The following is a 17308-nucleotide window of genomic DNA, read 5'->3' on the forward strand; positions in this document are numbered from 1 at the left end:
GCTCACACCTACCACGCTCACAATCCCATTCAGTTGCAGCTCTTTGGCTCGCATGAAGCTTTTAATTACCGTGCAGATGGAGACTGCGAGAGTCCAGGTTCAGGTAAACAGACTATTTGGATTAGGTACATCTCTATAATTTCGGATAACTGCATTGAAATCAATAGATTTGTATCAAGCAAGAGCGGACTCTCACCTTCCAGCCCCTAAGATGTTGATATGAAGCAAGAATTACCCAAAAAATCCCAATGTTTCTTATTACTAATGCAGTAGACCAGATCTCTGTGTGGCCTAATTTAGGCCCAGCTATGTCAACACATTTTTCGGATTGTTTTCCCCAAATAAATTCTGATGGATTATTTTACCCTGTCCTCTTTCAAGTGAACTGGTAATGGACTGTTTGCCTAATTGACTCCAACAGACCTTTAATTACGCTGTGGATGTTCCTGTCATCAACACCCCCTAACCCACCCCCTGACTTTTATTTCCTATTTAATTTCTAAAGATGGCCCTACTACAAGGGCGAATTCCTTTCCAGTTAAAAGCCACAGTTTTCACCAATAACTGGAGTCACTGTATGGCTGGTGCCTGCATTGTCATTACCATAAATTAGAGAGATTACAATCGAGTAGAAAAGTGACATGCATTATTTGGTGCGCATGTGAAATTAGCATAAATGAATCATTTAATTTACTTAGCTTTACCGTATCTTGACAAATTACAAAAAGGCTTCAGACGCTCTTTTCCATCCATATTTTGCTCATGAGCATATGTCTGTGGGTTAGATTCACTCTGAGTGAATAGTATCCTTTGCTATAATCAGGAAAATTCATCATAACGAAGGAGATGCATAAGAAATATTCCCAAAGTCAGGAATTAACTCCCAGAATGGTCTAACTGGGGCTGGGTGTAAATGCTGTTAAACGTAAAAGCATCAAAATAATATTCCCCTGTCCTGGAATCACATGAGTGCTGCCTCAATAGAAAAAAAAAATGAGGGGAGAAGTCCTTTGCCTGTTGAATTCGGTAGGAAATGGATCTGGACATTACTCAAAACACCTACTCAATATTAATAAGCATAAGGTAAAGAAACGTGCACAGAATAGCAGCAGGGTAGTTGAAATACTCAGAACTGCAGGATGGAGAGAGACACTGAATAATCGCATTTCAGCTCACTTTTCCTCACCCAAGGAAGCAGCTTTCCCGCTACCGCCCTTTCTTTTTGCACACATGTATGATGGGATCTCATTTTATGTAAGATGAGATGGGCCCCCAAATTCTCCTGAAATCACCACCAAACACACTGCAAACAAGTCACGCTCGTGTTCTTCAGCATGCTGATTCTTCACAGCTGTCAGTAACTCCGTGAGCAAGAACGTGGTGGTGAAACCAGCCTTTTTTCCCCTATTTTTTTCCCTCATTCATTAAACACAGTCCCAGCTCAGTCCTGTTCCAATTAATGGCAGTGCCACAGCAAGGAACATCCCCTCATCCCCAACATTTTGACGTTTCTGTCCCTGCCAGCTGGGAATAACTGAGTTGTGAAACTCATACAGAAACCTCACCCCAGCAATTTAGTAATTTAACCTGTGGCTTCATGACACATCTAAAAAGATGAGTGAAGCCTGAAAACCTCACCAACACCCCGGTGAACAGCTGCCAAAAGGTGGCAGCTGGTGATAACCCTGCAGCACTCAGTGCTGCTCTTCTGCCAGGGCTGATGCAGAAGCACATGCTACAAATAAATGCATTTGAGGCTGAGCTTTGCATCCTCAGACATAAAGCCATTTTCTGCGTTAAATGACATTTAAATGATCTCAGAGAGCACGAGATGGTGTTGCTTACTTAGTGCCTTACATCCACTGATGGCTTTTATTTATTTACTTATTTTTGTCTACAACTCTGACAACAGCCCTTCAGTGTATGTGAGGTTAGGGACCCTACAAGGGCATGGGACACTTTCCTGGAACATGGTGGAGATAGATGATGGGCGTCTAGGCTGGCAGAATACTGACTGCTGAATTGATCACCATGGGTTTGTTTGCTTCTCGATGCCATCAAGCCAAATCCTAATCCTTTCAAGAACCCACACCAGGCAAGGTTCAGAGCTCATGCGGTTGCACAAACACTGCACCTGCAAGCCGAAAAAGGTTCCTCAGCTTTACAAAAACATACAACGAAGCAGCAGAGGAGAATCAGAGGGCTAAACCTGAAATGACAGTAGAAAACTTCACTTTCTCAGATGATGAATTTAAACATAGATCATACTTCTAGATAGAAACCATGCCTCAAACGTTGGACTCTGAACCACTCCTACTGCTTTGTGCTATCCCACTCCATGCCTCTTCTCCCTGCTGCACACAGGCACTTTCTCAAAATCTGCATGTTCGTTGCAAACTCATCAAAAAGCCCAGTTTAGACATTTGGGGGTGAAGTGTCAGTTTTGGACAAAGGTCTAAGAAAGTGTGTAAAAACACCAACCAGCTAGCATTTTACTGGGTTTAAATAAACCATACCTGAGCAGCTCCAGAAAAGAAGACAACTGCAGCCAACAAAAGTGACAGCCAGGCAGTACTTGGAGTAACCAAGTGAAGGCTTCTGCACATTTGAGATGCAGCTAGAGCTCTCCAGCAAGCAGCTCACCCCAGATGAAGCTCCAGAGTACTCCAAAGCACCCTCCAAGGCTCCCTGACTGCACGAGGCTAGCGCAGGCTCAAAGCTCAGGTAACTCTTCCTTGAGGCTCCCAAGTTAGACGGTGCACATCGCTTCTCCAGCTCCACCCTTTGCAAAAAGGAGCTGTGAGACAAATATATCCTCCCTGGGGACTTGTACATTTAAATGTCACCCTCAAAAATTTCCCCGTAGGTTCTGCTCCTGGTATCACTCAGCAGCACAGGACAGACCCCACTATGAAGGACCCCAGGATCCCTCCCTTCTCTTGGTCTGACTTATCTACCAGGTGCACAGCTGATGATCCTAGGCTTTATCTTGCTCAGCACACAAAGCACCTTGGATCAGCAGGAATTTCTGCCTTTGCTCCTATACTGCTTGCTATCTCCCCATCACCCATCCAATGCCATATTAAATTATTCATGAATGAAAAAACAGTTTTCAGCATTAATAATTTACTGCTGCACCAAGGGGATGTGTAAGGTAAAATGTAACTGATATGGGAGCCTGAGCTTTGGCAGCTTTTATAACACTCATTCATCTAGTATTTTCCATCATTAATCCTTGTGCTTTGCTGACTAGAACATTCACTCAATGACAGGCACAGTTCCCCACTGACATGGATCTGGTGTGTAGGTTCAGTACCTGAAAACAGAAAGCATATTTTTGTTTGGGGGACTTAATTTATTAAAGTCCTGGCATCGGATCTTGCAAGCCTGACTCTCAGGAGGAGTCACACAGACCTAAGTATGTCTACTTGCTGAAAAAAGCCTGCTGACATCAGGACAAGCTAGCGAGGATGGGCCCCAGGTATGCGTGTAACAGTAATGTAATTAATAATTATTAATAATTTACTATCCGTCTTCACAGACAATTCCTCTGCCTTTCTTGTCAGAAAAAAATGAGCGCCTTCCTCTTAGGGGAGACTAGAACTAATTATTATTTACTGAGAGCCTCCTCAGAAAGCTCCAGTTCGCTGTGGTAGCACATGGACAGGGCAGGGATGCAGGTGAGGAACCCCCCGGACAGGCACTGCGCACAGTAACACTGCCTGTGTAAGGGACCACAAAGTTAACAGTCACCCAGGCAAGACAAAAATTGCTACTTTAAAAATCACCATTAAAAAAAAAAAAAGAAGCCATAGTTGGCTGAACTCTGAAACTATAATTGCTCGGCTTGGAGAATACTCATATATTCAGACAGTTTTAAACTTTCAAAAAAAAAAATCATCAAAACGTATTTCAGCTGACCCCCCTGACAAATGACACTTAAACCTTTTGTTGAAAAAATTCCCAATTGACAGGAAATGGAGAAAAACAGGATTTGCACCTAAATTCAATGACATGGTGATTTATTTGCTTAATTTACCAAGCTAGGATATGAATATCAGAATGCATCTGAGGATGCAGGTCACGGTTATATGATCTCTACTTACTGGTAGTAGCTGTGTTATTTGGAAAATGTTAAGCAAAAAATTGAACACATGTTTTTTTCTACTGAGATCTGGACAAAGCCCTAACAAGTTCTATGAACTTGGCATCCCGACAAGCGACTCTCGCTTAAAACATGCCAGAAAACACGTCATGATTTTCATTCATTTGCTTGCATTTACAATGATTTGGCTGAATCTTCCTGAAAAAAAATTAAATAAAAAAGTGGTCATCCTCCAGCATGCTCCAGATGCATTCCTGGAATACAACTCCGAAATTTGCCCACCTCTCTGACGTTGCCTGTTCATTGAACTGGGTCACCTGCAACAGACCACGTTCTCCAAATGGAGAAGACAGAGCCAAAGGACAAAAGCTAATTGCTTTCCAAGACACTGCTACACTAGCGTTGGCTTTCCAGTTGCCTGTTGCATCGTGCTGGTCGAGTTACCGCTTTATTTCTCCTACCCTGGAAGCTTGCTGGCCGAGGACCTGTCCCTTACGATGCACTCCCACGGTCAATAGCGTAATGGGGCCTTGATACAGAGTGGAGCTGCCAGCTGCTACGCTTGACTGCATCTTAACAACAATAATCAGAACAAATAAGAAAAGCTACAGCAAGGTTTCTGGTGGAGGGAAGGCTTTCGCGGTGCTGTGCAGTTCAGTAGCAGCGAAGCAACCAGCAGTATTTAGAGGCACAGAAGGAACACATTCATTAAGCAGATCCCACTTGATGCAGTTGCTCTTTTTACTGTAATCACAATTTAATGATATTGAGGCTTTTAGAGCATGTTAATGGGAACAAACAACCAACAAATAACACGACTGTTCCCACTCTCAGCGAAAAATTGCTGCTGCTTCACGACGAAATTGCAAGAGCTGATAACGCGGCCAGCTCCATTGCACATCCACTGCAGGGCACTCCTCCCCTGGCTGGGACCGGGACATTTTCCTGTTGAACCTCATCTTATTCAGCAGGTTTCAGACCACAAAGAATAACTATTCATGGGCAGATCACATTTTCTGACCTCGGTTTAACCAAGTTGCTTATACAAGATGTTGCTACGCTTACTAACCAGGCTTCACAAGTGGAGGAATGGCTTCAATACACATTAAAGGGCTGGACTTTCAGGGAGACTGGGATACATACAGCTGATAACAAAATTAAGCATTTTCCCTGCACGCTTCTTCCCAGGGAGGGAAAGCTGAGGTACCTCTCGTTTAACAAATATAGATAAAAGCCCAATAACATCCACAGAGCAACTCTTAGAAGAGAACACACTAAGTAACGAAACTGAGCCCTAGATCCTGATTTAGTCATACACTTAGCTTGACAGTATCAGCACTTATCAACAACACTTCCCTCTTTGACTGGCGTATTAAGTGGAGTTGAAAATTGCTTCCTAAACCCAACATGCTTAAATAATCAAGACAATCTTAATGTTGGGGACGGGATATTTCCTTCTGGTTCTGGATAAATAATTCCCATTTCCCACAGTAAAATTTTCTCAAGGCTTGCGATCAATCTTTTGATCGATGAATATGGAAGCTAGATCAGGGAAAATAATTAACTTCCACTCAATTTAGCACCATGGCTTTTCTCTACCTTAGCCATGACACGGTGCTCCTAGGATATGTTATCCATGCTGTAGACTGGTGTCCTCACAACACATATTCCAGCTCTTAAATAGCTGGTAGGAGCACATCGGACCCTACAGGCACACCATGAGCTCAGTACTGCTCAGTTATCTGACACCAGAAACAAGTTTTCCAGAGCTGGTTAAATCCAGTGTTGAATAAAGAGGATCAGGGGAACCTGTGAAGCCAAAGAAGCAGAAGGTTTTCACTTGAAGCCTTTCTTAACTTAGTTTCTGTGGAAAATGTTAATTATTTTATACTTCAGATTGGTTTCTTCTGCCTGTCCCCCTGATTTACCCTACTCCCCAGCAGTCACGGAAGATGTTTCACCTCTCAGGTGACAAAGTGCATGCAGCACTGCTGTGTGATCCAGAGAAGCCACCGGGCCCCTTCTCTTCAGTAATGCACAAAACCCCTGCCTGCTTCAAAACATACCAAGATGTACAATTAAAAACAGAGCACTGCTGTTTAATTCTCTTCGCTTAAAAATTAAAAAAAGGAGATGATCTTCCAGAATTAATTCCCGCGTGAATCTAAAGCTCTGGGATGCTGCAGGCTGCAATATGCACCTACGAGGGATGTTTGGAAAATAAGGGAATAAATTCTGCCACCCAGCAACAGAGGCTGACTCTAGGAGCCATTAAGAGGCTTGTCAATCCGTTCTGCAAACAGACGCTCTATATTGGCAGCTCTCTTCATCGAGCACATTTCAGGAATAATAAACTGTTAGAATACCAGATAGTATGTAAAGTGAATTGATCGTGATGTCTGAGTGCCAATATAGGAAGCAAATAATCTGAAGTAGAAGAGTTTTTGAATCTCTCAGGAAAGTCATAACATGGAATAACTGGAGCTGAAGTGAGGAGAACAGAAAGGAAAATAAGGTCAATTTTAGGTGAATATGTTTAAGGAGATGTAATTTTAGATGCATATATTTAGCAGATTGGACAATTAATCTTCAAAAGCAGTATGGAGAAACGGTTTGGGAGGGGTTACGGTTTTGCATGCTGCTAAACACGCCGACCCCTCTGCAAGCGTGGCAGCAACTGGAAAAGCTTCAGGCAGCTACAGCAGGACCGTGATGACTGCTCCTCACCAGACACTGGCGTGGGAGGCTGAGGATGTGCCTGAGCAGAGGATGTGCCTCCACAAAATGGCTTCAGCTACAGGGAGATGAAGTGCCTCTAAATCCCGCGTCCCCTGAACTGCATGCTGCCCTCATACAGATGATACGCTACTTAGCATGTCACCACCTTCTGCTTTTCCGAGTTATCTGCTTCAGGCATCTCACTGGGGTGACTGCTGCCTGCTTCCAGAACCGCTGTCATCAGTCCCAGCCCAAGGGACCGTGGGCAGCTGGATACCTGCAGCGTGTGGAGGTGTGAAAGCACCGTACAAAATGCACCATAAACCCTGCCTGAAAGGCTTCTGCCTAATTAGGTGAGAGGATTAGTGCAACAGAGGAAAACAGGGCCTAGTCTCCACAGTCCACTTTTAGTTTCACTTCTCATCCACTGGCTGACCAAGAAACATTTCTTGCTATTTTTTTTAAGGTTATTGTAGTAGCTGTTCTAGCCTAAAGAGTTAACTAGGGACAAGAAAAACAGCTGGAGCTGCCACCTTATCTCAGCCCACAGTCTGACCTGCTCAGCTCCTGTAGCATGGATAATCAATTTTTCTCACATCAAAATGTGTTGGCAGTTAATAGCGGCAACTCTCATTTTTTTGTTAATTAAGAATGAAATGTTCCACAGATCATAATTATTTTGAAAACGTCAAGGATAATTCTACACGCGAACAGAGAGAACATTTTATCATCCTTTTCTGAAAAAAAAAAACCCATAGCTAGTGTTCTTCAAGAAAACTCTTTTTTATCTTCCAGTATTTTTAAAGCAAGAAAGGAGAAGATAAGATTCAACAATTGTATGGTATTTCAGGAAAAAATGAGTAAAAGGATTTTCTTTTTGTTAATTCATTAAAATCTGCCCTGTGACCCTATCACAGTACACTGAGGCCTGAAGTGCAGAGGTAGCTTAATAATTGGGTTGTATGTGCAGCATATGCTTTTTAATGAACCTGGTGCACATATTTCACTGCAGCCGGAGCAGGAGTGTGCCGCTTCAGTGTATTTTGCCTTTTTATTTTTTAAAGAGATCTTCCACATGTTTACAGAAGTGTTTAACAAGGTGTTACGGTTACCAGAGAACAACATCGCTGCAGCCTCTCTTGAATTGTGCGTTCCTGTTGTGGATTTGATCTGCTAGAAGCCCGACAGCTGCATGTACGTGGCCTCACCACTCTAAAATCACCTCTACAGCCACTCATCCTGCTTAGCACAGCGTTGAGCTCCAGATGGCTGAAATAAATACCTCCGTTAGCCCGTTCAGTCCCGAAGGGCAGCAGCCAGGTCAAGACAAAAAGGCGCTCCTTGCTACTCGGCTTTTTCAATGCGACCTTTGAAAGAAAACTAACGTGACACGGTGCTCACACGGAGAAAGCTCTGAGCAGGCACAAGCTGAGCACGCACGCTCCCTGATCCAAGCCCCAGCACACAAGGAGCAGATTTGCCCCTGGGGCTTTGCAGCCCAGTTGCAGGACAAGCCCCTCAGTCGCCAGGTGGATGCTCATACCTGCTCCAGCTCCCCCAGGAAAGGACAACCTCTGGAGTAAGCATTGGATTGAAAAAAAAAATAATAAATAAACAGAAGAGCCTGAAAGAAGAGGCGAAAGAAAGGTCTCTCCTCTCTGAAAAGTGCTCACATCATCTCTCACACTGCTGACAGGACTGTCTGGATGTCTCCATTTAGTCTATGCTACTAATGACTGCAGCAATATATTTATAGCGTTACAACTCAGCTAGCTGCCTTAAATTCTGTGCATGAATGTATTGATTATACAATCCTAGATGCTCGTGAATAGTAGATTACCTTTTTATTCCCCTACCTCTAATTCTTGAGGTGAAGAGTTGTTGCAAAAATCACTTACAAACTAATCCAGATTCATCAACAATTTGCATTTGCTAATGATGTTTAACAGACCACAGTGATTGCTGTCCAGAACTCTTCGAAGAGGCAAAACAAACATCTAAATTATAACTTTCTAACATCTGCTTCCTCTAGGGGAGGATTTGTATGAGGTTTGACAGATGCGAGAGCTCCGAAGAATGGCTGTTACAAATGAGCCATCTAGCACAGTCTTGGAAAAGGCAGCCAATCTCAGCTTATTGAAACGAGCTCCAAACCAAGGCAGAAATAACACGCAGCTGTTCCTTCTGACTGCTGTTCAGGAGAGAGACGGTATCTCATGGCGGTATTAATAGCTCTCTTACTCTGCATACCACCTGGAAAATGAGAGCCCACCATTTCGTCTCATTCGATGCTATTTATAGCACATTAAATAAAATAACGTCTCAAAAAGAGAGCCAGCCAGTGCAGCAATGATGCTGCTGAATAAAACCATCAACGGCTAGCAAAGCACGTATGTTAACTTTTCCTTCAAAACGTCAATCTAAGCACGCTGCAGTTGGCACTTTAAGGGTCATTTCGTCTTCAGAGAAGCCAATGACAGTTCTGTGAATAATTCTTGCTACAACTTGCTGCGCATTTTATGTACTAAGCCCAACACAAAGAAAGTTGGATGCAACACGCCAGCAGAAATTTCGAATCTCCTTTTCCACCCTATTTCCAAGACCCTCCTCTGACCAACTTCCCTCCAAAGAGACAAGAAGAAATTCCTCGGTTATGACAGGTCCTGCAAAAAGGAGTGACATCATGAAGCCTACACCTCTTTTTTTCCCCCTATAATTTGTTGAGGCTGGGGCTTGTGCCGGAGCATGCCTGCGGGACCAGCTGGCGACTCCTTCCCTAGGAGAGGCAGACAAAGGCTGAGCAGACCTCTTGCACCACTTCCCTATCAAAAGACGAGCAGAGTTAACTTTGTTTTTGGCAGCAGGAGTGAGGGTGTACTCCAGCCATGTGTTGAGCAGTGCATTTCAGCACTGTTGCTGATCGGGGGAGCGGATGTTTGACCACAGAGCTGCTTTTCCCCTGTGGGAGAGACGCCTACCCATACAACTGCTTCCATTCAATTTTGGATCAAGCTGTGCACAGGCTGTCCAAATCGCACGCAGGGCATGAAACCACAGCCACATCTGCTTCTCATATGGAGATCCCGCATGGCAGCACGCCCTTCTGGCCCAACAGTCCGTAATCCCTATTAAACTTGGCCTCTATCTGACAGCATAAACTCTCATTAGCATCTTGTGCTTTCCTTTGCGAGGTCTCAGAGGGAATAACACACATTATTTGCCAGACTAAACGGTGCCCCTCCCCACGCCTAGCCTCTAGCACACAGAGAAACAAAGGCTAACTATCCAGCGAGGGGGAGCATCTGCTCAACTCGCTGAATTTGCAGCGGTGAGGAGCTTCCATCGATGCCCACGCTGACAGGATGCTTATCGGCTGCCAGACCAAGCAGAAGTTTGATGGACACATGGCACCGGTGGAGCATGCAAGGCAACGTCGATCCAGTCCATGCTGGAAAACACAGGGCTCCCACAGGAGCCTATCTGCACCGCCCAGCCAGCATCAGGAATGCTGCTTGCAGCTCTTTGCAGTGGTACCAGATCTGGTTTGAATTTCTCGGGTTTGCTCAGTTTCCCTTAAGACCCTTACCCAAACAGCTTGAATGTTTAACCCCTTTGTTTCAGAGATGTACTGACACAGAGGAACAAAATCTGGACGAGGATAAACCACGAGGATAAACTTCGTCAAGTTACGGTGCCATGGAGCCATCCTAAAGAAACAGTCATAGAAGTTTCCCTTAGAGTATCCCTCACAAATTTGTAAGCATTGCCTGAGAAAATAAAGGGAAGAAGTATACCGCTGTCCCACTGTACTGTTTCTGCAGAACTTCACTTCTATCAGAAGTCAGCATTTAAATGCCAATGGACTCTCTATACCTACAATTACACTCCTAAATTCATACCTGAGCAGCTGTGAAGTTTTCTGGAGGAATGCCTTTCATTACATCCCTGGGGAAATCATCTCAAGTGTCAGATCACGGAAGCCAGCAGATGGAGTGAAGGCAACCCCTCCTATCGCCCTATGCTCCAGCAGAAACCTGTTGTCCTTTTAATGGTCCAGCCAGAGAGGCGGAGGTGCGTGGACATGACTTTGAATTGGGAATATGTGAGAAAGCTGCAAGGATCACATCATGGGGAAATGGACACTTCCACGGGCAGCATGGACTGGGATGACCGCTGGCTTTGCTCCAACATGAACATTTCTGAACTATGAAGCCGCTCCTCCTCCTCCCTCTCGTCTACTGAGAAACAAAATTGCGCTTTGGGAAGAAGAATTTAACGTCTGAGCAAAGGATGCTTTGATTCTTTACTTTCCCTAAGTAAAGCAAAATGAAGGGATTAACAACGAGATGAAGGGCAGCAGTATCCTACAGGCTGGTTCCCAGTCCTACAAGTCTGTTCTCAAATGCACGAAGCAGAAACCTACTGCCGGGGTAGGATGTATAAGGAGCTATACAATGCCAGCAGCTTTTATTTATTAATTAATTTATTTTAACCTTTCAATGACACTATACATGAGTGGAGAGCAAGGATTTAGCAGTACCTGGGAATGGATTTTTTTTCCCCTGGGCACAGCCATATAATCTGTGGATGGACAACTCTTACTACCGACATTTAAAGCTGTTTCATCAAACAAGACTGACAAGAAAGAAAACCTTTCTGGATCAATTTCTTTTCCCCCCACTCGGCTTGATATAAACAGGAACATCAGAGTACTTGCTAATGATGCTACCTAGAGACAATGCAGTACAGTGAATGTACGGCAGCTTCTAGTGCATGATGAGCTGGAAAAGGACACACTTCAACGCAATAAAATCAGGAGAAGAATCATTTTCAAAACAGCTGTAATAGGACAGGAAAGGGAGAAGCTGCTAAGTGGGATTGATCAATATGAGCAACCTTGCTGCTGAGTAACTGGGCAGATCTTGAAAACATTAAGTGAAGATGTTGAACTGTATATCACTTCTCAGGTCATGTACAAGGAGAAAGGAATCTAATAATTCAGAATATATTTGCCCTGGGTTAGTGATGGTTTCACATCCTTAGATACACATCTCAGGGGATCCGAGAGTTTTGCTCTGTAGTTCTAATCAATGGCTGGGAAACAGTGCTCAGATGTCTGCTGCTCAGCGATTAAAGGATCAGCAGAGCAGGGCAGCAGCTTTCAACCTATAAAAAATTCTGAATTTGAGTTTGTACATGCTGAGCTTGTAGGGCTGTCCAAGCAGGAGATCATTTGAATAGGATTTTCAAAGGCACTCAGAACATACCCAGACCCTTTTTGTATCATAAAATGAATGAAAAGCATACTTTTCCTGAAATTAAAACCTGATACTCCAAGAAGCCCGATGAGAGTTCAGACCTCTTCACCTGTGCATGGTTCATGGAGGGGCCAGTGTTTAGGAGGTAAAGCTGAAGGCCAGGGAGTTTTGAGCAAGTTTTATCATTATCCGGCAGGTCCTAAAGCCGAGATATAGGAGTGTGAGGATTTCACCAGCAATCTCTGCCACTAAGTACTACATAAATCAGTTTCCCAAATGCCCAGACTTAAAAATAGTCTAAAATTAATGAGTGACTGGATTAGATACTGGATTACCACACATTTGAAATTCAGTTCTGAAAGAAAGATTTATCCTGGGTTCGAAATGCATCTGGAGTGCATCACCTCTGTTTTGTTAAAACCATAATAATGCTGCCCATAATTCCTGACATAGTTTAATTTTTGATACGGCTCACATGCTTTTCAACACGGAAACTGCCAGAATAAATTACGCCTGTTCTGCAGCTCATCAAGGGTCCTGAACCGGGCCATGGCAGTGCAGCCTGCTTTGTAGGTAGAGCACAAAAACAACATGACTGACAGCACAGAACAATGCATTTATGGGGTGTGCATCTGCGGTGCTTTCAGCTAGCAGTCCGCCTACCTCCTAAAGCTCTTCCCCTCCAATGTTATGAGCAGCCGTACAGATAGCCATTTTCTCATTATCCGTAAAGCTACCTCGGCTTTGCTGCCCACAGTGCCTAGCACGTTAGCAGTGCCCCCGCAAATGCACACTCCTCCACTTTCCATCACACCAACCCAGCTTTAGAGATCTCAATTTATTTATTTTTTTTTTTCCTAGACCTGTGATTTTTGCTTAACGGGCAGGCTGGAGTTTTATTTTCCATTTTCAATGCAAAGCTAATTGCACAGTGGCAGCCCAAAACAATCTGGCATGTCTTCAGGTTAGCATGCTAACGACGGAGCTCTCCTCCTACTCTATGGCTTTGTCAACCCTTTACACCATCTTAAGAGCTTGACACTACCTAGAGTCCTTATAAATGTACTTTCTCAGGCTGAATTAAGGCAGAAGGTTTTTATCTGGGCTCTCAAATTACTTTAATGCTTATTACTTTATACCAGCTCTTGTTCCTGTCACTGTTACTCGGCTATTCCTCAGAAAAGTTCACCAAACTTCCTTCAGAGGGCTGTTTCTGCTGGAGGCAAGCACAGATGAATAAATACCTGGAAGCTGTGAGGCCCTCCTCATCAGTTCGAGGAGCTGACAGCTAACAGGCAAAGCAGCTGGGGGCAGGCAGAGCCCCACAGGTAATGGGAACAGCAGGTACCACAGGCCATGCCACCCTCCCTCTCCTGGCATATCAGCCCACATCGCATGGCAAGAAACTTGAACATCCAGGCTCATTAGATGGGTCGCACGCCACATCTGGCAGCTTTCCTCTGCCTTCAGAGGAGGTGGAGAGATGCCACATCACTGCGCAGAGCCACACGGGCTGTCAGCATTACAGCAAATAAAGTGAGAGCAGGGATGTGGAGCATGGGGAGAAAAATAAAACTTCTGCCCTTTTCTGTAACTCCATGAGGCAGAGTGCAAGAGTGATGGCTGAAGTTAGTTTCAAGCAGGAGTACAGTACCAATTGCTGGTGAGAATAACTTGCTTCTCTTTGGATTCTCTAGCACCCCACTAAAAATAAAAAAGAACGAACTAACTTCTGATCAAACTATAATTATCATAATTAAAGCAGAAACAATGGTGAGTTTTTATGGTGGTTATTATCACCATCTTATACAAAATGTTAAAGTAATTGACTCCCAATGATCTAAAACCACATGTATCTGTGAAACGGGAAGGTTACAATCTGACATAAAGCAATGCCAAGATGCTTGATATTCCAGCCCGAGGCTTGCTGGTAGCAGTTGCCATATGGCTCGCAGACTTGCTGCACCATCCTTCTGCCTGCCCTGCTCTCCGTGCCTGCTCGTGCAAGGACCCTGCATGACCCCAGAAGGACATACAGCCGGGCTCCTGGCTTTATAGCCCCAGCAGTAGCAGAACTGCACTTCCTTGGGCATGCATTCCTGCACTTTCCCTGGGAATAAGAAAGGGATAGTTTCAGCTCCCTTAAAAAAAAAAAAAAAAAAAAAAAAAGGTAGGAGGTATACTTCTGAAGACACAAGAACTGCTGAAAGATATGACTTCTGGTGAAAATGTTTTAAACCCTGAGCTGCAGCACCTAGCTCTGTACCTTTTCCGCATGACTAACCAAACGCATCGCTGAACTCGTGTGTTGTTTGGTTATCGCTAGATCCACAGCACAGAAGTTGAAACTGGGCTCGTGGATTGAGGAGAGATGGAAAATAACAATTTTGTAAGCTAAAACTATGCCAGCCACCCGAAGCTGTTAAACATTGTGGATCTCCAAAACAGTGTTTCTGGCACCAATGCAAATAAATGTAAACTGAGTGAAGACTATATGAAAACAGCATGATGAAATTTAAATGCCAGTAAATAGTGTTTCACTCAACAGGAATTTAATTTAGAAGATACTGTTTTAAATTACCAACTACTGTAGCTTTTGCAAACAACCAAGGAACATTAATCATTAGCATTTTTCTTCATGGGACACAATATATTTGTAAGTATAAACACAAAAAAAATGTTGTTGACATTACAGAGAACCTGCCGTCACCATATAAGCATCAAAATAACATACAAAGTAGCAGATGCCGAGTGCCTGATAGCATGGAGCTTTATCTTTAGCAACACAAGGTGAGAATGAGCCACAAAACCCAGAAGTTACGGACATCATCTACAGGACTGTAATATTTTTCCCTACTGTACTGCACAATTGCATATTCTCAAGACTTTTTAATCAGACCAAGGTTTGGACATTTCCACCTGCAAAATAATATGCTCTCACAGCAGGCCTTAGAAGGATGGGGAAGCAGGAAAACAGTACTTATAAGAGGAAAATATAAGAGGAAAAGATGACGAAAATATTATCGTTTCAGTAGCTCACGTGTAGCTTAAAGAATAAAGTTATACTAGGAAAAAAAAAAGTCCTTAAGAACAACAGATGAGGCCTGAGATTTGCTGCTGCTGCCTGAAACAAGAGAAGCGAGAGATGCGCTGTCACCCAGGTGATGGGTGTTGCAGGCAGGCTGGTAGACCAGGCCACTTTTTTATCTGTCTCCAAGCACCATCAGCATGTGGTGGTTTCTGTAGAGGAGCAAAGACAGAGGAAGATGGGCTACCACGGCCCCTGAATGTTTGGGATCTTAGATAGAGATGCCTAGAACTGGAAACAGTGGGTTAGCACCCCTGCACCACTTACCACCCTTTGCAGCTTCTTAGGGTTGTGTGTGCAACAGCTTTCCTTTCTCCCATTACGTTAATAATGTGTTCTGCTGTTTTCTCCCCATTTTATTTATCTGCATGTGATAACTTCAGGCTGAAAGCTACTCCTGTAATCACAATATTTCTCCCACATTCACCCTGTAACTTCTCATCTGCAGTACTGTAGAGAAGTGTTGCTTAGTGACCAAAAGTATTTGCCCCAAACCCTTCTTTCCCGCAAGGAAGGCTTTTGCCATGGCAAATAATAGAGTATTTTAATGTTATGGAATTAAGTTTTATTAGATGTCAGCTTCCTAATAACATTGGAGAGATCTGTAAAATAGAACTCCACACATCTGCTTGCCAAATGGCTTTCTAAGCCTCCTAATGTTTTCATTTATGCAATGCAATCCTATTTTATATGGCATTTTACAGCTCCAGGAAAAACACTTTCCAGTCAAAACACATTCTAGTACATATATTGGACTTACACAAATACATACAGGAGACAGTCCCATGTCTATCCAAAGGATTTGCTCTCTTTTCTTACTCTAATCCCAAGCAGTCTGTATTTCACCTGTATCTTAAGTGCCCTTCCATTACGCAGTAAATATAAATTGCAGGAATTACTGAGCAAGGCTCTTGCATTTGTGCTCTGCAGATGATGATAATGGTCCCCTTGGCCTTCAAATCTGTGTCTGAGATGAAAACAGAGAGAATGTGGGAAGCTGCACAGAGCAGGATGTCAGCGTCAGTACTGCCAACACCCAGCTCAGAAACCTCGGGTCTGGTTCCAAGATTACACGAGGCAGGCTTAAAAAGCAAGGATTTTATATATAAGATAGGCTGCTTATTTGTTTCAGTTGCCTCCTGTTTTTTGTGCTTCACTCACCATGTCTTCCCTCAATAGATAGGCGCTTAGAAACACGCTCTGGTATTTTCAATGAACTCTTCCAGTTTCTGGAGTCTTCTAATGAAGAATAAATGAAGTACTACAAAATTCAGGCAGTTCACCTGACATGGCAGTAAAATTCCCCGACCCCCAGCTGTAATACCTTCCCTGTGGGGCTAAAAGACACTGAGGTATCACTTTCTCTCACCTCTTTGGGGGGGAGCATCTGCTGCACCCAACACCCAGGTAACTTCACTGAGGCACGCCAGGCCGACCTCACCTGCCAAAGGGCTCTCATTCCCCGTGCCCCTTTCTCTTCCCCTCATTTTATTCTCTCATTTCTGTGGAAACTGTGGGCTCCTTGCTCTGAACTCCGAACCCCGGTAGCATACTGATACTTGGAAGGAGTGATCTGACCAAATTTCAGGTAAAATTTTTTTCAGACAAGGCGGCAGAAATTGAAGGCGGGAAAAACCTGAGGTGAACCTTGGGCTCCTCCTGAGAGACATGGCCTTCCCGCGGGGCCGTTCAGGTGATCTTTCCCTTCTGTCTGCCACGAAACACAGCACTGATGCCTCTGAAGCAAATGACGACCAGCATCCACAAGTTTTATCCGTAACGAGGACCAAAGAGATATAAAAGCATCCCCCAGCAATGGCAACTCAAGTTCACACAGTAAAATCTGGCATTTTCCTGTGTTCTCCAGAGCGGATTCAAATGTTGACTTAAATGTGGCTGCGTGAGGTATTCCCAGCCAAAAGGAGCAAATTAAATGTGCAAAGACTGAGGCAAAAATACTCCAAGACCCAGGAGAAATAGCAGGCCCTTTCACACACCACGCTGCCTAATGTTAAGAGCATTAAAACCCTTGAATGTCGCAGTACACAAACTCTCTCTCTTGTGGAAAAAGAAGTATCATCTCTGTTGTGAGGAAGCAAGAGAACAGCTTAAACAATACAAAAAAGGAGAAAAAAAAAA

At 43.8% G+C, this 17308-nt stretch overlaps 1 long non-coding RNA gene across 5 annotated transcripts in view; it reads right to left on the reverse strand.

Moving 5' to 3' along the window:
• Window positions 1-17308, reverse strand: part of LOC137856342 (uncharacterized) — a 298868-nt gene that overhangs the window by 94368 nt on the left and 187192 nt on the right. The gene's annotated exons all lie outside the window — the stretch shown is intronic.

The sequence above is a fragment of the Anas acuta genome, chromosome 4 (genome assembly GCF_963932015.1).
Source record: "Anas acuta chromosome 4, bAnaAcu1.1, whole genome shotgun sequence".
NCBI classification, from domain to species: domain Eukaryota; kingdom Metazoa; phylum Chordata; class Aves; order Anseriformes; family Anatidae; genus Anas; species Anas acuta.